At 43.5% G+C, this 25770-nt stretch overlaps 1 protein-coding gene across 10 annotated transcripts in view; it reads right to left on the bottom strand.

Annotated features, from left to right (window-relative positions):
* DIO3 (iodothyronine deiodinase 3) overlaps nt 1-23937 on the bottom strand; it is a 161171-nt gene extending 137234 nt beyond the window's left edge. For 2 of the 10 annotated variants that reach the window (XR_009152671.1, XR_009152676.1), the window contains exon 1: nt 23658-23811. The gene's annotated coding sequence lies outside the window, so the exon portion shown is untranslated. The other 8 variants (XR_009152678.1, XR_009152670.1, XR_009152673.1 and 5 more) reach the window with 8 other exon arrangements.
* Between the last annotated feature and the right edge of the window lie 1833 nt (nt 23938-25770).

The following is a 25770-nucleotide window of genomic DNA, read 5'->3' as shown; positions in this document are numbered from 1 at the left end:
TACATGCTTATGCTTATATATACTGTGTGACAAAATAAATAAATAAATAAAAATCTGCAGTTTGGATCAGGATCAAAATACATAGTACACAATTAACTTTGAATAGTACATTGTACAATAGTACAATAGTACCTTCCCCAGTCTCATGGATGATTTCTCCCAGGAATTTCATGTAGATATTAGGAAGGTGAGGACTAAAACCTCAGACTACACACAGATGTCCACTGAGCTGACCTTTCATTCTTATTGTTAAGTTCGGGAAGTAACGAGGCTGGAGACCAGGGTAGTGACAACAGCTCTTTAATATAGGGTGAACCCAGCAACAGGCTAGGGGAAAAACCTCTCCTTTTATACAGTTCTGTTGAGGTTTCCCAATCAGCAGCGTGCTGATTTCCCGCTCAAATATTTAAAGATACAAACATAAATACATAACACTCCTCCCCTCCCAGAAAACACTTTGCCTCTATTTACATATTTATTTACATGTTATTTTTCGACGTAGTCACGCAAATAACCTGGGCGTCTCCTAGTTCTTTCTGACCTGCGCGGTTCAGTTCTGGGTGGTGTTTTGAGCTGGTCGGAGGGGCTGTTTTCTCCTCCCAGCTCTTTCTCTGAGCCAACGGGCTCTGGATTATGGGCTGACTCTTTTTCTTGGCCATCCGGCCTTGGATTACTTTTGAATTTTCCTGCTGTTTCCCTCGGGAACCTGATGGCGTCGCTGGAACTCTGGGACCTCAGCTAAGTCTTGCGCCTCCCCCGGGTCATTGTCAGCTGTGGATTCAAATTGGTATTGGTCATGATTTGTTTCATTTGGTTCGGTGTGATCAGTTATTCGTTTCCTTAACTGATCTATGTGGCGCCTCCACACTCGGTTGTCTGGTAGCTCTACCACGTACGATTTTGGCCCGGTTATCTTTATTATTTGTCCTGAACCAACTAGGGCCGTCCCCATAGTTTCGGGCCCACACCCGGTCGCCTATGCTCATTTCCCTTGTCTTTTCTAGTTCCCCCTTGTAACCCTCTGGTGTGTAATGGGGATTCAAACGGTCAAGTGGGCACCGGAGTTTCCGTCCCATTAGTAATTCGGCTGGGCTTTTCCCGGTGGGCCTGCGTGGGGTTCTGTGCTGACGGCTAGGAAAAGTCTATCTTTGTTTGCCAGTCACCTGGCTTGAGCCTGGACAATGCCTCCTTAGCGCCCGGACGGAACGCCTGCAAGGCCATTCGACGCAGGGTGGAAAGGCGCAGAGAGGGCATGCCGGATCCCCCCCCCTGCCGGTTTTTCTTCAAACTGGGCTGCCGTGAATTGAGGCCCATTGTCGGACACCAGAGTGTCCGGCAACCCGTGAGTTGCGAATAGGTGGCGCAGGGCTGCGATTACTGCTTCGGCCGTAGTGGATTTCATGAGTATGATCTCCAACCATTTAGAGAATGCATCAACAACCACTAGGAACGTTTGGCCGTGGAAAGGGCCAGCAAAATCAATGTGGATTCTTGACCAGGGCCCTTGGGGTTTTTCCCATTCCCTGACTGGGGCCGTTGGGGGTAGAGGTCTGGACTCTTGGCAAGCCTGGCATTTCCCTACCCTCTCAGCAATCTCTGCGTCCATGAGTGGCCACCACATAGCTTCTAGCTAACCCTTCATCCTTACGATCCCTGGGTGACCTCGTGGAGGAGGTCCAATACCTTTCCCTTAACTTATCAGGAATTATTACACGATCACCCCATAACAGGCACCCCTTGAGCCGAGAGCTCATCTCGTTTTTTAACAAATTCTTTGAACCGTTCGCCTGGCGCAGCGGGCCACCCTCTCTGTACCCAACCGAGTACAGTTCTTAACACAATGTCCCGGTATGATGCCCGAGCCACTTCCTTAGATGTGACTGGGCCAGAGTCCAAAGAGTCAATAAGTAGGATGGGCGTCCCCGGGGTGGGGTCTTCGGTCGCCCCTGGTAGTGGGCATCGGCTTAACGCGTCTGCATGCCCCACTTCTTTTCCTGGTCGATGCTGCAGCTTGTACGAATAAGCGGCTAAGAATATAGTCCATCGGGTCAAGCGTGGCGAAAGTGCCACCGGCGTTGGGCGGTCGCCAGCCAGTATTCCTAGTAACGGTCTGTGGTCAGTCACGATTTCAAAATTCCGCCCAAAGACATACTCGTGGAATTTTTTAACCCCTGACACAATGGCTAGTGCTTCTTTGTCTAATTGGCTGTAGTTTCTCTCTGGGGAGGACATCGTTCTAGAGTAAAAAGCTATAGGGGCTTCTGTGCCATTTGGAAGTCTATGGCTGAGTACAGCCCCCACCCCATAAGGGGAGGCATCGCAAACCAACACTAGGGGTAATGAGTTGTGATATTGTATGAGCAGGCTATCACTTGAGAGCAGGTTCTTTACTGCTTCGAAAGCCCTATTTTCTGTCTTTCCCCAAGACCAAACAGTATTTTTCCCTAAGAGCCTATGCAGCGGTTCCGCAATGGTTGCTTTGTTCTTTAAAAAGACCGCATAGAAATTCATCAATCCCAGGAATGCCTGCAGCTCTGCTTTATTTTTAGGCGCTGGAGCCTTCCTAATTGCCTTGACCTTGCTCTCAGTAGGGTGAATTCCTTTCTTGTCTATCCGGTAGCCCAAGAAATCGACGGATTCGACCCCTATCTGGCATTTGTTTGCCTTGACTCTTAATCCGGCTGTCCGGAAGATTCCCAAAACCTTTCTCAAACGCTCCCCCAATTCCTCCATGTTTTCCCCTGAAATTAGGACATCATCGAAGTAGGGGACTACCCCTGGAAACCCCTGCAGTAGTCGTTCCATTAGGTTTTGGAACAACCCTGGTGCCACACTGACCCCAAATTGCAATCGGGTGCACTTGAATGCCCCTGTGCGTTACAATTGTTTGGGCTTCTGTGCGGGCGTCACGGCAGTTGTTGGTAGGCTTGGGCCAAGTCTAACTTTGCAAAGACTTGCCCTTGCCCCAAAGAGTGCAATAAGTGTTGCACCACGGAACCGGTAAGCGCTTTTCTGTAAGGCTTTGTTAAGCGTCGCCTTGTAGTCAGCGCAAATTCTAATTGACCCGTCCGACTTTATTGGGTGACGATTGGCCTCCCACTTTGCGTGATCGACTGGCACCAAAATCCCTGATTTATGAGCTTGTCCAGCTCCTTATCGATTTTTGGTTTTAGGGCAAAGGACTCTCCTCGCCTTAAGCCTAATGGGGGCTACCTGGGGGTCTAAGTTGAAGGAAATAGGGGTCCCCTTGTACTTGCCCAGGCAGTCCTTGAAGACATCTTCGAACTCGTTAAAGAGAATGTCTTTCAGGTTACAGTCACTTCTGTAGATGCCAGTCACTCCCATGCCCAGGGCACGAAACCAGTCTAGTCCCAACAGACTGGGCAGAGTTCCTTCGACGATCGTGATGGGCAGGGTCTTCTTGTATGGACCGTACTCGACTCGGACGGAGGTGGTCCCTCGAACAGGGATGCGATTCCCCTGGTAGTCGTGGACTCGTAGCCGTTGTGCTTGCAGGTGGCGCTTCGCGACGGACGGCAGCGACTTCGCCAAAGTGTCCCAGGACATGATGGTGATCGCTGATCCCGTGTCTACTTCAAGCCGGCACCGACTCCTCTATTTTGGCTTGGTGAAGATCTTCTTCTCCACTTGGGTGAGGCGCCTATGACCACAGTTGTTTGGTTGAATCCGCGCTTTTTGTTTGAGCCAATCGCGGTCGCCTTGCCGATTCCGCGCTCTGATTGGCCGATTTGAATTTTCGGCGGGAAGGTTGGGCCGCTCGACAAACTTGAGCTAGGTGCCCTTTCTTCCCACACACCGACATATCGCGCCTTAAACTTGCAGCGTTGGCGCTGGTGTTGACCCCGCAGCTTCCGCATTCGCCTCGGTCCCCTTTGTCACGTTTCTCGGTGCGGCAGACCCTTCCTCATCTTCACCGCCGGATTCGGTCTGAACCTCCTCCTGGTGCACCGGAGTTGCCTTCGCCGCCTTCTGTGGGACCGGCTTCTGCAGTGTCTCTGCCGCTTGGGAGGACATTTCATGTGCTCTGGCTTCGCCCAGAGCGTTGGCCAGCGTCAGGTTGCTCTTTGCTAGCAGCCGCCGCAAACGGATGTCTTTGACCTCGGATGAGTTGCTCGAGGAGCACCTCGCCCAGGTCACGGTATCCGCAGTCCTTGGACGCTTCTTAGGGCGGCCATGTAGTCACCGATGGATTCGCCTCCATCTGCCTTCGCCTCCGAATTCAAACCGCCGCACGATTTGGACGGCGCAGCGGCGGTTTTTAGTAAAGTCTGTAAAGTTGGCCACGACACCGACTGCAACGGCGTTGGCTCTGCCAGGGCTTCCGCGATGTCAATGACCTCCGGACCACAATGGCTTTAGAAGTAAGCCCTTTTCGTTATCTGAACTCCTTGCAGTTCGTTGGCTTCTAGAAAGCTTTCGAAACGGGTCATATACGTTCCCCATTTCTCTTTAGCCGGGTCAAACGGTGCGGGCGGAGTGTAACTGGCCATCTCCGCTTTTCTGCCCTGGGTTTGCTGGGTTCGGGTCTAACGTGCTTCAGCTCGGTTCTGGTTCTCCTTAGCCTCGAGATCCCACCTTCGTCGCCAATGTTAAGTTCGGGAAGTAACGAGGCTGGAGACCAGGGTAGTGACAACAGCTCTTTAATATAGGGTGAACCCAGCAACAGGCTAGGGGAAAAACCTCTCCTTTTATACAGTTCTGCTGGAGGCTTCGTCCAATCAGCAACGTGCTGATTTCCCGCTCAAATATTTAAAGGTACAAACATAAATACATAACACTTATCACCACTGTCTAGAATTACCCCAATATACAATAGAATGGAATTACTGTAAAACAATGCCATAAAACCCTACCCCATGCAAGCAATCCAGAAAAATAGCAGGACTAATGGTCCTGCTTGCTGTTGAGAAGTCTTAATAGGAATAGAAATATTGCATTATTGATGTTCAGGTCCTGAAGCAAGTCATAACCAGGAGCAACTAAATACTGTTCCTATCCCTTGCTGAGGCCTGAACCTTGACTGGGAAAGGAAAAGGATGTTTTGCTAATGATGCATCATTTTCTTCTTGCTGTCATTCTCTCAAACTATTAGGTTAGACCTAGTAGTATAATATGGTTTGGTCTAAGGAAGTCTGCTTGTTGAGGTCATGCACTGCACCATCCTTCAAGACTACTTTCATCACCCTCCCTTTACAAGGTGTCCAGATACAGATAAGGCATTTTTTACGTCATCATGTTTCGCCAAACCCACTTAGATACTTTTGATCAATGTCAGTGTTCTTCTGTTTATAAGGTCTTCAGGTGTGGGTATGTCAAGGGAGGGTCTTGTGAGGGTCTGAAGCCCTTATGAACAGAAGAACACTGATACTGACCGCCCCTAAACTCTGCTGAAGATGTTACCTAGCCTGTTAACGAAACATTTGGAAACCAACCCACAACCCTCAGAGAACGAACCTTCACCCTCATCCTACACCCAAGCTACAGTTATTCGCCACTATTGCAAAAATTTTGATCAGTCTTGGCTTCATGCCAGAATCAGCCAGGAATGTGCTGATGCTGGGGCAAGCTTTCTTTATATCTTTCCTGCAAACTTAAACTCATTCACATGTGGGTGAATGCCTGCACTGACCTTCTATGCAACCATAAAGATAAACCAGAGGAACATACTGTATAGTAGAAAAGAGCTATCAAGAGCTTCTCTTGATCCTGTTGTTTATGTCAGCAGTGGGCAATCTTTTCTAGAGAAATAGTCACATGCATGTAAACTGATTTAGGCCAGTTGACACACTCATAAACAGTGGCAAAATAAAAACTGAATTTCATTTTTTTCCCTTTTTTTCCCTTTTTTTATTTGCATTTATATCCCGCTCTTCTCCGAAGATTCGGGGCGGCTTATACTATGTCAAGCAATAGTCTTCATCCATTTGTATATTATATACAAAGTCAACTTATTGCCCCCAACAATCTGGGTCCTCATTTTACCTATCTTATAAAGGATGGAAGGCTGAGTCAACCTTGGGCCTGGTGGGGCTTGAACCTGCAGTAATTGCAAGCAGCTGCTGTTAATAACAGACTGTCTTAGCAGTCTGAGTCACTCAATTCCCTATCCCAATCCCCATCCCTAACCCAATCCCTATCCCTATCCCTATCTCTGTCCTTGTCCTTGTCCTTGTCCTTGTCCTTGTCCTTGTCCCTTTCTCTGTTTCTGTCTCCAGTGATGTATGTAATAAATTTCTGCCTCTCCATAAACTGGGAAACTTTCTCGTATGAAAATTACAGACAAAATTACAGCTTCATAACAAATATTGGAGTTCTCTCTACTCAGAGAATATTTCCAGATGGCATTATGTATGAGTTATTTTTTTAAAAAAAGAAATCCAAGTATATAATAGTTAGGACATCACACACCAAACAATTGTATTTTCTCATCCTATGTGTATCATGCAGTACATTGACCAGTAGGGGGCTACAGATCATCGAGTGACTAGAATAGAATAACAGAGTTGGAAGGGACCTTAGAGGTCTTCTAGTGACTAGTCCAACCCCCTTCTTAGGTAGGAAACCCTACAGCACTTCAGACAAATGGTTATCTAATGTCTTCTTAAAAACTTCCAGTGTTGGAGCATTTACAACTTCTGGAGGCAAGTTGTTCCACTGAGTCCCCTAATCATCTTTGTTGTTCTTCTCTGCACTCTTTCTAGAGTCTCAACATCTTTTTTATATTGTGGTGACAGAAATTGGATGCAGTATTCCAAGTGTGGCCTTATCAAGGCATTATAAAGTGGTATTAACATTTCATCTAATCTTGATTCTATCCCTCTGTTAATGCAGCCTATAACTGCACTGGCTTTTTTGGCAGCTGCAGCACACTGCTGGTTCATATTTAAGTGATTAAGACCCAAGATCTCAGTTCAATTCATTCTCTTTTGTATACACTGAAGTTATGAATGGAAATTGCTAGCATCTATTCTTCAGAACACAAAATTGTAATGACTTTAACTCACCTTTTGCCAAATATCAATACAGCAATAGTTTAAAGGTTGTTGTCTGATTTGCATGTGGGAATATATATTATTTCATGAAAGATTGGTACTTGAAGGGTATCAGCAGGATGCCTGAAATGTTAGTTATGAGGGACATTACGGTAAGTGATTCAATTATGTCATTATGAATATGCCATGCATCCTGCCTAGGTTGACCCAATGAACTAAGCCTTAAAACCCTTGATTGCAGTTTCGTATGAATGTGTGTGTGTGTGTGTGTGCAGGATGGGAGATAAGCTTCCAAATGGCCTCAGTTGCCTTTAAACTGACGAGTTACATTACATTCCAGCATTATCTCATTAGTCAGTTTCTCATATGTATAAAGGAGGGATGTGGGTTCTTTTTGTCATTAAGAGAACCATGTTTCCTCATGTGTAACTTTCCAAGGGCTGATTGCCAGAGATAGACAATCCGGAAAGGGAATCAATTGTATACTCTCTTAAAGAAACATGTGTCAACCCCACCTCCCATTTTTGCCTTTGGTCTCATCCATTTCTGGATAGAGGGTTTGGTATGTTTTATGTATATATATACATTTATATCCCGCCCTTCTCCGAAGACTCAGGGCGGCTTACAGAATTATATGAATTCTTATATGAATTCAACCAGCTGGTACATTCATTCCAAGTTACTGACGTGTGCTTGTTTTGTAGTCATTAAAAAACAATGACCTTGTAATATGGGAAACAGAAGATGCAGTCTGAATTGCATTTAGTCATTCCTACTAGGATTTCAGAAAATAGCTTCTTTTCAGTCCAGTGTCCATTGAAATGTGTATAGAGCTTTGGAAGTCCAGATGCTTTTAACAACTGGTAGCAGCCAATAAATTTTTGAAACAATCTCATCTGTGTAGGTTTACTAAGAATATCTGATTAATCATAATACATAATACATGTAAAAACAGACAGGATTTTAATTTCATGCTGTGGCTGCCATCTTGATTTTTTTTTTGAGTGCTCTGTGGCTATCCGTGATCTTTACTCAGATCATATACTGTCACTATCCTGTAATCAGGATTTCACCCAGAAAACTAGAGAGTCTTATTCCCATTGCATATATCTGAATTATTCAGAAATGAACAGAACTAGGTTGAAATAGTGGTTAAGAGGCTGCCTAGAAACCAAGAGACTGTGATTTCTTGTCTTGCCTTAAGCATGACAGCTGGCTGGATCACTTTGAGCCAGTCTCTCTCTCTCTCTCTCAGCCCAACTCACTTCACAGGTTGTTGTTGGAGGGGAGGAGAAAGAAGGAGTATTATGTGTATTCACTATCTTGAGTTATTTATAAAGTGACAAAGGCGGGATAAACATCTAATAAATAAATAAATAAATAAATAAATAAATAAATAAATAAATAAATAAATAAATAAATAAATAAATAAATAAATAAATAAATAAATAAATAAATAAATAAATTTATTTTATTATTTTATTTTATTTACATTTATATCCTGCCCTTCTCCGAAGACTCAGGGCGGCTTACAGAATTATATGAATTCTTATATGAATTCAACCAGCTGGTACATTCATTCCAAGTTACTGAAGTGTGCTTATTTTGTAGTCATTAAAAAACAATGACCTTGTAATATGGAAAACAGAAGATGCAGTCTGAATTGCATTTAGAGTCATTCCTACTAGGATTTCAGAAAATAGCTTCTTTTCAGTCCAGTGTCCATTGAAATGTGTATAGAGCTTTGGAAGTCCAGATGCTTTTAACAACTGGTAGCAGCCAATGAATTTTTGAAACAATCTCATCTGTGTAGGTTTACTAAGAATATCTGATTAATCATAATACATAATACATGTAAAAACAGACAGGATTTTAATTTCATGCTGTGGCTGCCATCTTGATATTTTTTTTGAGTGCTCTGTGGCTATCCGTGATCTTAACTCAGATCATATACTGTCACTGTCCTGTAATCAGGATTTCACCCAGAAAACTAGAGAGTCTTATTCCCATTGCATATATCTGAATTATTCAGAAATGAACAGAACTAGGTTGAAATAGTGGTTAAGAGGCTGCCTAGAAACCAAGAGACTGTGATTTCTTGTCTTGCCTTAAGCATGACAGCTGGCTGGATCACTTTGAGCCAGTCTCTCTCTCTCTCTCTCTCTCTCTCAGCCCAACTCACTTCACAGGTTGTTGTTGGAGGGGGGGGGAGGGGGAGGAGAAAGAAGGAGTATTATGTGTATTCACTATCTTGAGTTATTTATAAAGTGATAAAGGTGGGATAAACATCTAATAAATAAACATGTGTATATAGCTCTGTTAGAAAACATTGCTAGAAGATATAGCTCAACAAACATCTAGTTAATAGGTCACATACCAAATTATCATATAAAATATTAAATAGTCCAAAATACTCTAGATTATGTTGGATTGCATTTATTTATGTATAAAGATAGGCACATCAATTTAATACACTAAGAAAAATGACTGCTGAAAACAAAGGCCTCTAAGATGACATTCAGTTAGATTAGTTTTTCTCCATGTCAGAGCCTTTAAAATGTGGAGACTGGAGGATGTGCATGCTGACTGGAGAATTCTGAGAGTTGAAGTCCACTTATAATAAAGAGTCTGAGATGAAGAAACACTTAGATAGGTGAAAGCATTGCCTGTGTGGTTATATTTATGATTACCTATTTGCATGTTGCTCACTTAAGTAGACTGAATGTAAAGTGTGACATTTTTGACTAGCTTTAGGAAAGCACTATGAAATGAAAGGGGAAAATAAAGAGCATTTTTTTTTCATATTTATAACAGAAATAAGAAAAGATCTACTTTGGCTTTTACCAATAGGCACCTGATGGAAAGGATACCTATCTGGAATTACAGAATCTGGGATTAGTTTGGAGTACTTGAACTGGATGGAGTTTGCAGTTCTGTATACAAACTTGCTGCTAACATCCCAGTTTGCTTTATAACTTTTATGTGGAAAATGAATATTTTGTTGTTACCACTGTTAAATATTGTTAAACAAACATTCAACCCATGGTGATATTTTTTTACATAAATTTTGCACAATTTTGTACCTAGGTGAAATGGACATGTTATTAAGCCAACAATATTCATGAAACATATATAGAACATGACCAAATACACTTTGCACATACACCAACAAAATTAACAAGATTAGAGCTAAATAAAGTAGAAGTGCAATAAAATTAAATTAAAATAGGAGACAGGCTAGCATATAGCATAAAGCCTTCTAACTTTTTTGAACCTTGACATCCATACTAAACTATCAATGAAGCACAGGACTGGAATACAATATGTTGTCAGCTGAGTGTTATTTTACCGAAAATGATGTCTTGAACTCAGAGAAATGGTATAAAATTTAATGAATTCTAAAATTTATTTGGAATGGTAAAGCTGGAATGGACAACTGAGGTTAAAGGCAATGCCTCTCAGCCTCACCATTTTCATAGGATTATTCTGAGGTAAAAAGAAGACAAGATTTTTTCTACCTTGGTAAATCATCATTATTCAAGAAATAAGCTTCAAAAAAGCTTATGCCTTTTTATATAAAAAAAGTTATTCTGAAAAGGAGCTACCAGATTCTGAGTTTTAATTACAATAGGCTACAGAAATGTAACTTTCCTACTATAACATCTTGTGAGGGAAGAAATAAAACCCAAGTTGTCTTCTGCTAAAAATCAGACGCAGATTGCTCATGTGGGATAACAGAATGGCTAAATCATGCACCTTTGCATACATAAGATTTTGTGAAGCAGCACATACTCTTTTGATTTTGTTGATTTATATGTGCTGTTTATAGGCTTCCCCCAACCAAAAGACTTCTGGATGGTTTACATTGTAGAGCAATAGAATTAAATAGCATATTATTGTTAAATTCATCCCAGTGTGGCAAATGAAACCAATCCACAAAACAATTCCTTTTTTTTCTCACAGCTTATATTATAACCTCATATGGTTTTCTGTGCATGGACAGCTTCCCAAAAACATTCTGTGGGATCCTATGGGACATATGTTGATACTGAACACACAACTTTCCTACTATGAATAGAGAAACATTACTAAATCTGTCTGATCATTTTAACTAGATAAAACTTTCTCTTCAATAATATTTCTTCTGAATTCACTTGGCTTAAAAAAACAAGTTTGCACTCGTCTTTCCAGCCAGAGGCTGATCTAATCAAAGATATCATTTTACCTTCTCAAGTAAATTATATGGTACACATTTAAAAAACGTCCATTTTTCCATATCAAAATAAAACAGATTTCAACTCTTGTCTTCAGAGGAGACCTCCCACAAAACAGTTTATAGAAAATGATTCAAAGGAATTTAAGGAGTGTGACACATATTTAAGAAGTGTCAAATAGCACTCTATGTTAACTTTTGTTTTCCTGGAACAATCTAGAGCATACTTTTCTTCTTGATGGGGAGATATTTCTGGCATCTGTGTGGTGAACTGGACATAATGACAACTCAACTATGAAGATAGCTTTCCTAGCTCAGAACTAGATACTATTAAGGATACAATAGAACAACTTTCCTCAATCTGGTAACCCCTAATATTGAGACTGTTGTTTAATATTAGGAATTACCTAATTGGGAAAGGCTGTTGTACCGCCATTTTACATTATATAACATTTCCAAACTACTTTGACTAGAATTGTTGAATTTCCACAAAAGCAAAATAAATGTAAACCACACTACATATTTTGTTAGTTTAGTAGTCCATTTTACATTGGAATTGGAACAGTTAACACTTAGAAAAATTATGTTTCTAAACACAATTCAGCTACGTAGTGCCAGACTTTCTAAAGGGCCACTTCCATTCACATGAATCTATCTCTAATTTCCATTATTGGAATTGATGTTATCTCCTATCACATTAAAATTTTAAGCTGACAAATATAAGAGCAGGACTATTTCAATAACAAAATTTCAGTTGTGAAATTCCCACCAAGCAAAGTTATGTCATTCCTTCTTTTACTTTGCATTGGATGACCAATAGTATGTGCTTAATAAACCTGTTTGATTTTTATACAAAATCAAACTCAAAACATTTGATTTTATATGACATTTTCTCGTTTCCTAATTTGCCTTTGCATGGTATTTTCTCCTGTTGCCCCTTCTTTTTTAATATCTTTTAATTTGTGTATTAATTCAGCGTTTAATAGGAGAATGCACAAGACATACATTTCATATACATCTGCACACAGATGGGACATAGAATAACAGAGTTGGAAGGGACCTTGGAGGTCTTCTAATCCATCCTCACCTTGAGCAAAAGACCCTGTTCCATTTCAGACAAGTGGTTGTCCAGATACACTAAGCAAGCTGGCTGGCTCCTATGTTTTTGAAGGCGACCTTTGCATTTGCTAGTGAAAACTTTCCCAATGTGGGACCCACAGTATTATCTGCTAATGACTTCAATTCACCTGTAGTTTCATCCCAGCCTTTGCTTTTGCTTAGAATAGAATAGAATAGAATAGAATAGAATAGAATAGAATAGAATAGAATAGAATAGAATTTTATTGGCCAAGTGTGATTGGACACACAAGGAATTTGTCTTGGTGCATATGCTCTCAGTGTACATAAAAGAAAAGAGTTTTATTATGCAGTCCAAATACTTTTTTCAGCATCTCTATTGAAATTCTGAGATTTTGGTTACATCTCTGGCACTATAAACTGTCCTCATGAATGGAAACCATGTTGCCATAATCTCTTGATTTTCTGTACTTAATTTCTGCCAATATGACCTAGGTGAAAGTTGAAAACAATAACCATGGAGGTGTCACATTTGGCATGGGATGTCTGTCTATGAATTCAGTAAAAGTACTAATATAAAGAATTCACTCATAAGGTTTATATTGAAAAATGGAATATTAAAAGCTAAACAACTATGTCATGAGACATGGCAGTATTCTATTATGTCCACTTTGCATAAATTATTTTTAATTTACATGAAAATATATAGTTGCTCAATTAATACAGAATCTTGTATTAGGTGAGACCAACAGTATCTCAATACTTGTGAGATGAAGAACTGTTAACAACCGTTAGTACAAAGTAAAAAAAACAGAATGATATCAAATGTCAAGTTTTCTTGATAATTCATTTTCCTTCAATAGTCTGGATTTTAATAGAATTTCATGAGAATTCTAGACTTTCTGAGAATTCTGTTTTAATCAAACCCCCAAAAGTACTTTGGTATTTTTAAAGAGTAATTGTGTGAGTGAATCTTTCCTAACAAAAGGAAGGTGCCTTACAGGGAAATGGTTTGCTTCAGCTTCTATATCTCCATAAGGATCAGTAAAGAGGAAGGCAAAATGTACTAAGGAAAAACACTTTTTGTTTGTCATTTCCTTTCATTTTTCTAGAATAAATACTTCAGAAAGATATTTTTTAACAATTGGAGAAAACCATAAATCCCAAATCTAAATTGTTTTTTTTTAAAAAGAGTTATGATTTTTAATTCTATCAAGGGGGTTGTAATTGAAACATCCATTTTAAATGTCACTGAAAAATTGTTCCATTGAAATACATCAACTCCTCTCTCCATTCCAAAAAAATGTCTAAAGATATTTTTCTTAAAAAAATGTCTTTTTCTTAAATTTGTCAAGACAGCTGTGATGAGGCCTACCAAAGTGAGCAAGTTTCCATTTCACGTCTGAGAGGCAAGAGATTTCTTGAAAGAAACTGAGGTTTTTATGGCTCAAATGCAGCTGCCTTTCCTACATTTGGAAGAAAAGCAGACTTTTTGTCTTGGGATGTTTTTTGGATAACTCACACAAGAATGCAATTCACTTTGCTTTACATTGATTCAGAAAGAGATAGTTAATTTGCATATCAAATTCATAAGAAAAGTGATAAATGTTTTAGCTCTGACAAAGAGCAAAAAGCTTAAAATAGCATTTTAATAACCATCCTATGAATGGTTTCATGTTTTAAAGGACTCCAAAGATATTTATAATTCCCTGGGCAGCGTCTTCATAATATGATTCATATCTTTTATTCATAAAATTAATCACATAATATTGTATCACATCTTTTATAATATGAATCACATCTTTCAGACTGACTTTTCTAAAGTGGTTTTGGTAGCAAGTATTTTTAAAAAGGGCATCTCTGCTGAAGTTTCAGGTAAGTATATGAGCAGAGAGGAAATCCTTCAAATATGACCCACACCATTAAAAGCAAATGGAAGTTGTGTGGAGGTAAATCTTACAATATTTCACAAACTCAGGTTTTATCCAGATTATGCAAAATTTATGGCAGATATCCCATAGCCTCCTTAACTGTGCAAAAAGCTATTCTGGTCTATGACCATAAGAAAGATTTGATTTTATATATAAAGAACATTCACCATTGATCTTAAGAAAGTACCCTGTTAATTGACTGGTAGGTTTTTTTTTTATTACACTGGATCCAGGGCCCTTCAGTCATAAGTGTGCAATTGGAGGGTACCATGTATGTGTAGCAAATATATATTAGCCCTTAATTGGGGACAATCAACCATGCATTTTAATTTGAACAAAAGTAAAATTTAACGTAGGGGTATCTAAATGTCTTTTGATGCAGACATTGATTCTTGTGAATGTCCATGCATGTAAAATAGAAAGTGAAAGTGAACTAACTTTAAAACTGAAAGTTAGTTAAAACATTTGGTATTCATACGCATGATGGTAATCATGGCAGGAAAGTGACATCAATGTACTTTATTAAAGAAAGCCTGTTCTTAGTCAATAAGTTTTAAAATGGACAAATTGCAATTTAAAATTAATCAACAGCAAATGAAAAAAACATACATTTGTCTATGGCAAATGCCCATAGGTTTATGAACAGGAGGCAATTCTAAATTTAGTCATTTACTCTCTTGACTTTTTATAGTAGGCTACCCAACATAATACCAACAAAATACATTCTTTCCTGAATTAAAGTGTGGAACAATTACAAATGTTTCAACTGGATGAATTGTGCACTCCATTCAGTTTTGGAAATCATCCCCCCCACATTTCTCTCCTTTTCCCCTCCCCCTGTCTCTATATATGCCATCCATAGGTTCTGTTGTATAAATGGCTCTATAATGCAAAACACATAGTATATTCCTTTAAGAATGAAGTCTTCCCATTTTTGTTTTAAACCATGTGAAGTTTAAATCAACCAAGGCACTATTTTGGGAAAGAAAAGACCCAGGATGAAATACCCTTAAAAAAATCTTGTGCAGATAATTTGGGGGGATTTTACTCTGTCCAACCTATGCCACATTTGTCAGGTGCAACACACAGCTGAAATCCAATCAACAGAAAAACAGAACCCAACCACTATTGTAGCTAAAGCTTTCAAAGACTGCATTAGGAATGTCATAGATCAATTTTGAGTAAGTCTCTTAAGTCTTATAGAAATCTGTGGGGTTTCTTTTTGACAAATTAGAATATGATACTGGATTCGTTTCACTGGATTATGAGGCACCAGGCAAAACATGTGACAGGTGCCCCAAATTCCTTTTTTATATTCTGCAACAAATCCATATGGCTCTTGTTCTGAAACAGCCCAGTTGATTTTGCTGGGAATGATCCAGCTGGTAATGTCAACATCATTATTTTAAATAAATCCAAACGTTTGCAATGAAACTCTCTCTTAAGTCTGGAATAAATGTAATAAAATAAAATGGGGGGGGGGGCGGACGTTGGGCCAGTCACTTTCTCTCAGCTCTAGGAAAATGGCAATGGTAAACCACATTTAAGAAGCCTTGTCAAGAAAACTGCAGGGACTTGTCCAGTCAGTCTCTAAGAATCAGACATAATTGACTGGGGGGGAAAGGGATTTAGGAAGGCATAAAATAATCTAAAACAAAATACCATATATGATATATATAAATGAAAATCTTCCCAAAGTACCCGTGGTGATTATATCTTATGATTCCCATTCTTATTATTTGCATGATACCACGTGAAGAAAGGCTCCTCGGGTCAAATTCAGAAGGCAAAAACCACAACCAACCAACCAACCAACCAAGAGCGGCGAAGAAATATAAAACGCGAAATTACTAAAGCATCACAAATCCCAATCCAGGCAAAAAGCAGTGGCTTTCCTTGGAAAGTCAGAAGGGACCATCCAAGTCTAGTTTGAAAGGGTTTACAAAAGGCGGGAAACGTTTCCGCGAACCTTCGAGATCGAACTCACGGGGGAGCCAGGACCCGCCAACGCTCGGCTAACGCACCCGCACCAATTGTTCCCTTTGTTTGTTTGTTTAGTTAGTTGGTTGGTTAAGCCGTCGCGTTCCGCGTCGATTGGGAAAAAATCACCGGACGTTCTGACTTCGAACATTCTCGCGTCAAGGCGACGCGTTTCGCTTTTTCTTTTTGATCTTTTTATAAATAGCTGGACGGGGCGGGTAGAGGAGAAGGGAAAGAGCGACGCTCTACGACCAGGACGGCTCCTTTATGGGGCTGCTGCTCATTCCCAGCTGGGCATAATGCAGCCCTGCGGTCATGTTCTCCCCGCCCGGCCCGTTTGTTTTGCCAATTAGTTGACAGGGTTCCCTCACACAGCTGCTGTTCATTTGGTCTCGCCTGTATTTCCTTCCTGAGTGAGAAGATACGGAAAGCGGTCGCTTCACGCGAAACACTCACCGGGCCGGACACACCCGCTGCAGTGTGAGGATCGTGGCCCTTTGACCGGATTCCTTTCTCAACCCATTGAATTTTCCTGCGATCTAACTTCGTTGTGCTTGTTATTTTTTTAAAAAAAAAACTAAACGGAACGCGTTATTGTAAAGACTGATATGGAATAAGTTTTTCCCTCCCGGCAGTTGTAGGGGGGAAAAAGGCATAAGCAATTTCACTTCCATCGACGTCTCCCCCCAAATCTGACTTTTCATGATCTCATCTGGCAGCGCTGGCTTCGGTTTTAAACTTTAAAGGAGGGTGCGAGCCACAACGGAGAAAAGGTTTATAGTAAATGGGTGTTCCTTCTTTTTTTTCCCCCCAGCAAATTAACGAGGCTCCCGGCCCCTTATCACACTTTTCATCCTTATGACTTGATAACTCACTATTTTAGAAAGCCAGCCGTTATTTTATTTCCCCTCTTCCAAACTTTGCCATATCAATCGTTTAGCGTGAAGATAGAAGCAAAGCAAGAATCAGTTTGATCTTCTCATTCCTAGGAGGTAGATTTTTGGTCACCCATGGACCTGCCCTGGCTAGCGTCTAGTCTTGCCTAATGGGAGACCACGAGGAAATCTCAAGGGAGTAGGTTACATGGAAAAAAAGAATCGTCCCTAGTAGTTTTGTCCCCTAGCATCCTTCTCTAGCCCACTCCCTTCCTTTCGCTGGATGCTTTCCTTCCTTTCTTTCGGACCCTATTAACACTTGTAAAATTAAGATTTGTATTAAGATATTAAGATTTGTAAGATTTTTTTTGAGGGGGAGGGGGTAAGGCCCGCCAATATTTGCGGAAAACGTCGGGCAACCGATTTGATTACCCCAGCATAAGATATTACTGCTCCAGGTATATATTGTGGTTATGACCGCCACAGATTCGGATCAGATTTGGTTTTGACCCGACTCATATACCCGGGTCTAATCCATCGTCTTGAGCACTGGATGCCAGGATGGGTGAAAAGCACTTGTAATAGGCTACGGGGGCGGGGGGAGCCAATAACGGAATAAATTGAAAGAAAAAAAGACGAGGGGTTTGGAGGAGTTGGGGCGAGATCTGGGGGGAATATGAGCCAGAATCTCCCCTCCTGTCTCGCCTATCCTCCTTTGGGGGACACTGTTAAATCGGAGTTATTCCGCACCACACACACACACACCGCGGTTAATTAGATGCCCGAGTGTAGCAGCCGTCGAGAGGTGAGGCGAAGGCAAGGGAAAAATGGCCTCGCCGTGGTCACCTCCGGGCAGCGGCAAAATACTTTTATTCTGTGGTGAGTCATCCTGACTTCAGATTTTAGAAGATTATCGTGGCGACTCACACGTTAAACACTAACAGATGTATTGTGTGATCCGTTCTTATTCATTTCAAATGATCTTAGCACTACGGTTAAACTCTTCAGCGCGCTTATTGGGAGGGAGGGCAGTTCCGCTGTAAAGGCGCATAAGGCTATATACTGCCGAGCTTCGTTGGGAATTAAAAATAGGCTTTATTTCTAGTACAGTAAAAATGGTCTCCAACCTTGGCGACTTTAAGCCTGGCGGACTTCAACTCCCAGAATTCCCCAGCCAGCTTTGCGGAGTTGAAGTCCGCCAGGCTTAAAGTCGCCAAGGTTGGAGACTCCTGGCGCTAGAGTGAACTGTGTATCTGTCTCCAACACACCCTGTAGACTTTTGTTTTGCTGCATGGAGCTAACCTTCTCCCCAATATAGCAGTTTGCCTAAAAATCAAGAGTAAGAAACAGGTGCTTTTTAGCAGGGGCTCTCAGAGAAGTCTAAGCCTTAACCTTCTGTCCTCAGAGATATGTTTCCCTGAATGTAGTTCACATGGAGGTGTGTAGGATTGCGGTTCCAGGGTCGTCGTAGTCTTTTATACCCCCCTCCCACCGCGCCCTATTCTTGCTTGTCCCTCAATGGCGAGGTTTAATGCGAGGAATGTCAAGCTTCCCGGCATGATTCCCTTGGATCCCTTGTTGGCAGTTGAAGCGAGCTATTCGATGCCCTGTTGATTGAACGCATTTGCGTCAGGACGGGCGGCGAATTTTCCAACTAGGGCACAGCTAGTCTGCAGGCAGAAAATAACATAGCAGATCTGAACTCTTGTAATTTGTCCTTCTTCTCTTCTCAGTTCCGGAAAAAAAAAAATCGGTCTGAGGAAGAGTTCTTTAGAACGGGCCCACGAGACGATGAAGCAGGCTGCCTGAATCGGATGCTGTAATATACTTCATTCCTAGCTTTTAAGCTGACAGAAACTGATTTCGCCAACAGCAGCTCCTGTCTTCCGGTTGGTGTAGGTAGCGGTTACCCCTTACTTCTTGGGGTAACAATAACCGAGTTGGAAGGGACCTTGGAGGTAATCTAGTCCAACCTCCTGCTCATGCAGGAGACCTGTACTTAGGGATTCGAACCGCCGACCTTTCTGATCGACAAGCTCAGTATTTTAGCCACTGAGCCACCTAGTTAGACAGGCCAAGTGTCACAAAACCCGCCGCTCGGTTTTTCCGCTGAGTTTTCGGAAAACTTCCCAGGAGGGGAGGGAAGGATCAAGCTAAATCAACCAACTCCCATCCTTCTGGCCGATTAACTAGCCTTCTGGAACCGACCTCAGGAAGTGAAGCCGAACTTACTCTAACGTCGAACTTACTTTAATGCCAAACACACTCCAAAAACTTTGGGAGCGATGCATCTGTTTCCCTTGCGGCGGCGGCGGCGGCGGCGGCTGGGGGAGGGTGGGGGAGTACTATTCGAGAGGACATTCAGTCCTCCTCTCCCTTCAGAATCCTTAGAAAAAAGGGAACGTGAACTAAAGGAAATGATTAGGAACCGGGGTGGTTAGTACCCCTCTGCACAGGTGCGGTTATAAAAAGGCCCACAAACTTGGCTGGATATAAAGCAAAGTCGAATTCGACTTCTGATGACTCTCCCTGAGGTTTTCCTGGCAACAGGACAGAATCGGTTTGCTCTTTTGCCTTCTTCCGGACCTTTTCCTGCCTAGCTTGAAGCTATTCCCCTAGATGAGAACCTTGGCGCCGAAGAGAGGCGCTGAATTCTCGAATCGCAGAGCTTTTAAAGGGACCTCCTCGCCTCCGCTCTCTCCCGTTCCCGGCAGGGCGCCTAGTTCATCTCAACGCGGCGTCCTTGCTGAGCCCAACGCAACCTTTCCCTCTCCCGAAGAAATGGGTGTTTGCCACCCAAAATAAAGCTGCGATCCTAAACGTTCCCTCTTGGGAATAAAGCTGCAATTACTTAGGCCCAAGTATTATCTGTGGAGAGAACTATCCACAACACAGGATCGCGCGCTGCGTGTTAGTTTCTTAGCTAAAGATCGCCTTGCAGCTGCAAGCCTGTTCTTGTCTACTCAGAAATAACGCCCGTTGGTCTTAATGGGGCTTGCTGCGTAGCCTCAGGTAAGAGCCTAAAAGCGTGAGACGAACCTAAGTGTGAGGGCCACGACATTCAAGACAAAATCCCAACTGAAGAATCGAACACTCTTGACGGGGAGGGGGGAGGGCGGAATCTACCCGAAGGGAACCCTATAGATTTCAATGAATCTCACTCCCAGATAGAGTAACAGGTTCTACACACCTCTCGGCTTGAAGGAGGCTGGATGCGTCCCTCCGATTCTATAAGCGTGTACGTTTTTTTTAATCACCCTGGACCTCCTTTTTTTTTATTTCCAGCGCCAAAGCAGAATATATGAATACTTCGCACAGCGTTTCATCCTGAAACTAACAATGGATCGAGGGTACCTGCCTGCCCGCCCTGAAGCGACTTGAAGAAGCTTCGTGCGCTTCTAAACGTAAACGAATTGCCGGTTCCTCTCTCGGAGAGTTAGAAGTGGAGGAGCCTGGCTTCTCGATCAGGGGACTGGGACTGGGGCTTTGGGGAAGGAAGTGAGCAGGACTGAGCTTGGGGGCCGAAAGGAAACGGAGGCAGGCCGGGTTTGAGATGATTCGGGGGGGAAAAAAAACCCTTCTCTCTCCCAAAAACACGACGGTTTAAGAAATCACTCAGCTGGAGTTTAAAAATCTTATTCGCAAGCGCCCCGGGAGAAGAGCGAGACATAAGAGCGGCGGGAAGGAGGCGGAGGCGGCAACCGAGTCATCTGAGGATAAAGTCCTTATAATCCCAGGCAGAGCTACGTACGCGCTCGCCCGGCCTCCTTTCTCCCGCTTCGCAACCAGGGGCGGTCCGAGGCTGCAACGCCGCTGAGTCAATTTTTCTCTCCCTGCGGAGCAACCCAGGACTCTTGACAGTCGGCATTATTTCTCAAGCTTATTGATTAGCATTGCTCCAACAGAAGGGGACCAATTCTCCCTCACCTATGGGTGGGTGGGGGGCCGGGGGCGTCTCTCTTAGGAAATTAAAGGAACTATAAAAAAAAACTAAGCATGTATCCTTGAAATTGGATTAATATACTGTGACTATGGTGTTCTGATTGTTTACTTAGCAATGTGACTCATTGTACTCAGTGGGGCTTTGAGTAGACACGTGCAGGACCAGGGATGGGATATACTTCCTATAATTCAATTTATAATTATAGATGTCTGCTGGATGTTTATTGAGGTTTGTTTTATGTCTATCTACACACACATGCATTCTATTTATAATCCAACTGCCAAATGTAATACACTGGATTCAGTGGTTGCAATCCTATGCATAGGGTTCCATGTTTATGGGATGTGGAATGAACACTAACATTTATTACCAAATGTTCTGTAGCAGTTGCGGAAGGTATTTTACCTCTTAATGTACTGCCAAAATTAGAGGAAGACATATTAATGCAAGCTGTCCTGTAGATGAATGTTACTGATGAGAGTTTGGGTTACAGAAAAAAGTTATGTGCTCTTACGTAAGGGGGAGGGGTCGCGGTCTCTGAAAACGGGTTGTTTTCTTGCAGACGTTTCATTATTCAAACTAGGCAACACCAGCACTAATGACGTTACTTAAACTGGGTATTGAAATATCTGCAAGAAAACAAGCTCAGAGAGCATCAAGGACCTCTCATGTCAGGGGTTGCTGCAAATATTTTTTTATTGGTATTCTTAAATAAATTAATAATTTTGAAGCTGCAGCTGCAAATTGTTAAGCAATGTGTCAATAGCCATCACTGAAAGTCATAGGGTTCAGGGTGCCATTCATCTTTGACCACATGATCAAGATCCAGGACCTGTCTGGCCTTTCTCACACTTCTCTTTATTATGCCTTTAATTTTTCAGCTACAGAAAGGCCTTTATGCCTCCTCATAAGCTCCTGTTGAGTTTGATTCTCTTGGGAAGGGTTGGCACCCAAATCCCTGTAAATTCAAATCTATTTGCTTCACTGTATCTACTGAGCCTGTTTGTGTGCTGAAGCACTGCAGCAGGAGGAAGATATTAACATTAATAATTTTAATTTAATTTTAATTAGTGGGAAACCTGGCCAAGCAAGTAAGTACCACCTGATGATTCAAATCACTGCTGCATCAGGCCCACTGTATCTAGGTAGTAAGAATCAGGTTGACCACTAGATGACAGCAAAAATACAAGGACAAAACTCTCTTTTTGCTGTCATCTAGTGTAGGCAGCCAAGATTCACAGGCTAGGCTAGGGCCTAGGCCCACCTTAACTGGCCACTTAGACCCAAATATGACCCTATGCTACTTACTTCCTGTTAGAACCAGGATATTTACTTATGGGCAAAATTAACCCCTAGGCTTGCTTGATCCCCCTCTCCCATCTATTTCTGTTTCCCCAGTATCAAACGTTAGATTAAGGGAAAGCACCATTCCCACTGAAAGTGCTACATAAACGGTTAGAAATATCCATCAGTTCCAGACTGTCCCCACGCCCACTCTTCATTATCCAGGAGGTGCCCTCTCCAACATCCCTGATCGGGTCCTTCACGTGTAGATTACTGCTGGGATTGAGTCACTTTCTCCGGTTATACAGCGTTTTAGCACGACGCCCGAGCTCAAAAAGACAACCAGGAAGAGGACTGGAAGTCGAGCCACAGTCGGGAGGATCTTGGAACCGGCTGGCATGACTCGCAGTTAAGCAGGTGGAAGTCGAAGCGCACGAAATTAGCGGAGGCAGCCGAGAGAGGACGAGGCACAAAGTCGCGAAAGGGAAAGGCGCAAAAGGCAGGTTGGCAAATGTATCCGACTGGAGGGGAAAAAAAAGAAAAAAGGGGAGGCCGGGGTTCCTCAAGAAACCTCTTCGGGAGGGTGGGGTGGCCTTTCCTTCCTCTCGGAGCGCCACGGCCCCGATGGAATCGTATTCATAGGCAGCAGTAACGACTTTTGCCGAAAGGGCAGGCGAGGGCACAACTCGCTTTGACGCCTGCCATCCCCGCCCCTTCCGTCACTCCAGCCGGGTTCGGTCGGCCCTCCCTCCCTTTTTCATGGCTGATCGGGGATAAGCTTGTTAGATTAGGTAATAATTATGACACCTTCGGCCAAAGGGAATGCGGGCTGCTCCCGACTGACGCAAGATGACCAGAGGGCACTCATTTCTCGAAAACAGACTCCTTTTTCACCGGGAACAAAGCGGGCGTACCCAGCGACCCCCCTCCGCCTCCACGACCCCCCCCGCCCCCTCAGGAGAAGCAAAAAAACCACCGACGCGCCCGTTTGCGTGGCTCAGGCTTTGCTTTCCTGGGAGGGAGGGAGGGAGGGAAGGGGGCAAAGAAGAGGGGGAGGTGTTCCTTCTTTAAATCCGGTTTCCATTCACTTTCAGCAGGAGTCTGGCCCAGGGCCTAATCGAAAGTGGCGGAAAGCGTCCCGCCGAGGGGGCCGGGGCTCGAAGCTCTCCACCACAGCCCCGGCCTTTCCTTGCCTCTCCTCTCTTTTCCCATTCCGGCTCCCGCTCACTTAAAACCCGGGCCCCGATGACCAAGACCTCTGCAGTGTTAACCCTCCCCATAACACACACACGTCCCCGAGGGAAGGCGAGAGCAAGGTGGCAATCCCCTGCCTTTACTTACAGAGGAATGTGTCTGGTTGAGGCCTGCTAAGTAATTCTGCGTGGGATCGGGCCGCCTGAGCGCGCCTCCTCGACGCCGCTCGTTTCGAGGGCTCCCACCCCTCCCTCTGTCTGGGGGTTTGTTACCTCCCCTTAGTTCCTTTGCTTCCCTCGGATCTTACCTCTCCCGGCTGCCTGTCTTTCTCCCTGCGGAATGATTATTTAGGGCTCCCTCCCTCCTCCCCACTTCAAACGGGTGGGGCGGAGGGGGGGGGAGAAAGGCAAGGCTCGTAGCATCTCTGTCTCTATATGCCTCCAAGGAGGGAGGGGGCGTTTGCCAATCTGCCTCTTTGCCTCGCTCATTCGCTCTCGCCTCTCCTCTCCCTCCCTTTCTCCCTTAGCCTTGCGCGCCCCCGGCTCCCTCTGCGGCAGCCAACGAGCCGAGTTCACGCGAGGACAAGCGGCAGCTCCCAGCCGAAGCGCGTCTGGCTGGCAAGGGCTCCGGAATAGCGCTTGCTGCTGCTGCTGCCGCCGCCGCCGGGTAGCGGAGGCGGAGCCGCCCTCGCCGCTGACTCGTGACGGGCTCCTGAGGCCTCGGATTAGTCGGCCCGGCCACAAGGCAAACGCGAAGGGCCGGGCTACCGCCGAGCCGGAATGCCGCATCTCTCTCCGGTCAGGTGGCTTTAATCTTCCACAGTTCCCCAATGAGAATTGAACGTTGTCAGAGATTGTATCTTTTCTTCCGTTTCAATGAGCCCGGCTTTAAATGTTAGGTGCGTTGGTCTACACCAGAGGTCTCAACCTTGGCAACTTTAAGACTTGTGGACTTCAACTCCCAGAGTCCCTCAGCCTCTGGGAGTTGAAGTCCACAAGTCTTAAAGTTGCCAAGGTTGGAGACCCCTGGTCTACCTTTCTCTGGCGCCATATATCCTTATAAAAAAAAACACCCTGCCAAACAATATTTCTAATAATCATGGAGTCTTCACTCCCATGCTGAGGTTGGGGCTGTAGCAGGCTGGAGAGTTTAAATCCTCTGCACACATCAGAGGCATCTTTGCACAAAGCTATCCTGGACAGTATACTTTCCCTCCAGCATCTTTATGAGTCCCTTTTCATTGGGGTTGAACACATGGCCACACTCGGTTCCTATCCTAATGCCCAAATGGAATTTGGAGGGAAAATATAAACTAGCATCCTAGTTTATTGTTGTTGTTGATTGTGAAGTCATGTCTGACCCATCGCGACCCCATGGACAACGTTCCTCCAGGCCTTCCTGTCCTCTACCATCTGGAGTCCATTTAAACTCATGCCTACTGCTTCAGTGACTCCATCCATCCACCTCATTCTCTGTCGCCCAGTTCTTCTTTTCCCCTCAATCTTTCCCAGCATTAGGCTCTTCTCCAGTGATGGATCCTAGAAATTAGACTGCAACTGCAATCCATGACATTCTCTTATCTCAGTGGAAATCTGACCATATGAATAATCAGTAATGCCTCAGTGGAAGATGAGCTGGAAGATAACGCCAGAGGCATTTGCATTGTCTGACACTTGTCAAAACGATGGCAGCATGTCATGCTGTCTGCTCATGACTTTTGTATTGCGTGCAATGTTACAATGCACATTGGAAAAGCTGGAGCTTACGTTGCAATGGTGTGATGCTACTTTTGTCATTTGCCTCCCTGCCCTGCAGACACCTGTTACAGATGTGTTCCAACCCCTGGCTGGCTGCTGGGCACTGTGACTTTTACCACTTTCTCCTGGCTGCTGTATGAGAACCTGGATTCCTGCCTTCTGTTGCCTCCTTTTTCCTTGTTTGAAGAAATATCAGTTCCCCTGGGAATCAGTGCATCTCAGTGGAGGTCAACACACTCATTGCAAACCTGCTGCCTGTTGTACTTTAGTGTTAAATATGGTAATGAACCTGTATACTTAGGAGGATTTATGTATAGCTGGAATAGTTACACTATCCAATGACTCAGCTGAGTGGTCAAATGACCACTCATTTGACCACTCAGCTGAGTGGTCAAATTTTAAATGCAATAGTTTCTGGCCGGTTGCATCAAATGAGCCTTCTCAAAGCCTTCTCTAACACCAGCGCAGAATAGCATTTTGGGAGCTATAATTCCAACATAACC

The sequence above is a fragment of the Ahaetulla prasina genome, chromosome 1, assembly GCF_028640845.1.
Source record: "Ahaetulla prasina isolate Xishuangbanna chromosome 1, ASM2864084v1, whole genome shotgun sequence".
Classification (NCBI taxonomy): domain Eukaryota; kingdom Metazoa; phylum Chordata; class Lepidosauria; order Squamata; family Colubridae; genus Ahaetulla; species Ahaetulla prasina.
This window is presented reverse-complemented; position numbering and strand designations above follow the sequence as displayed.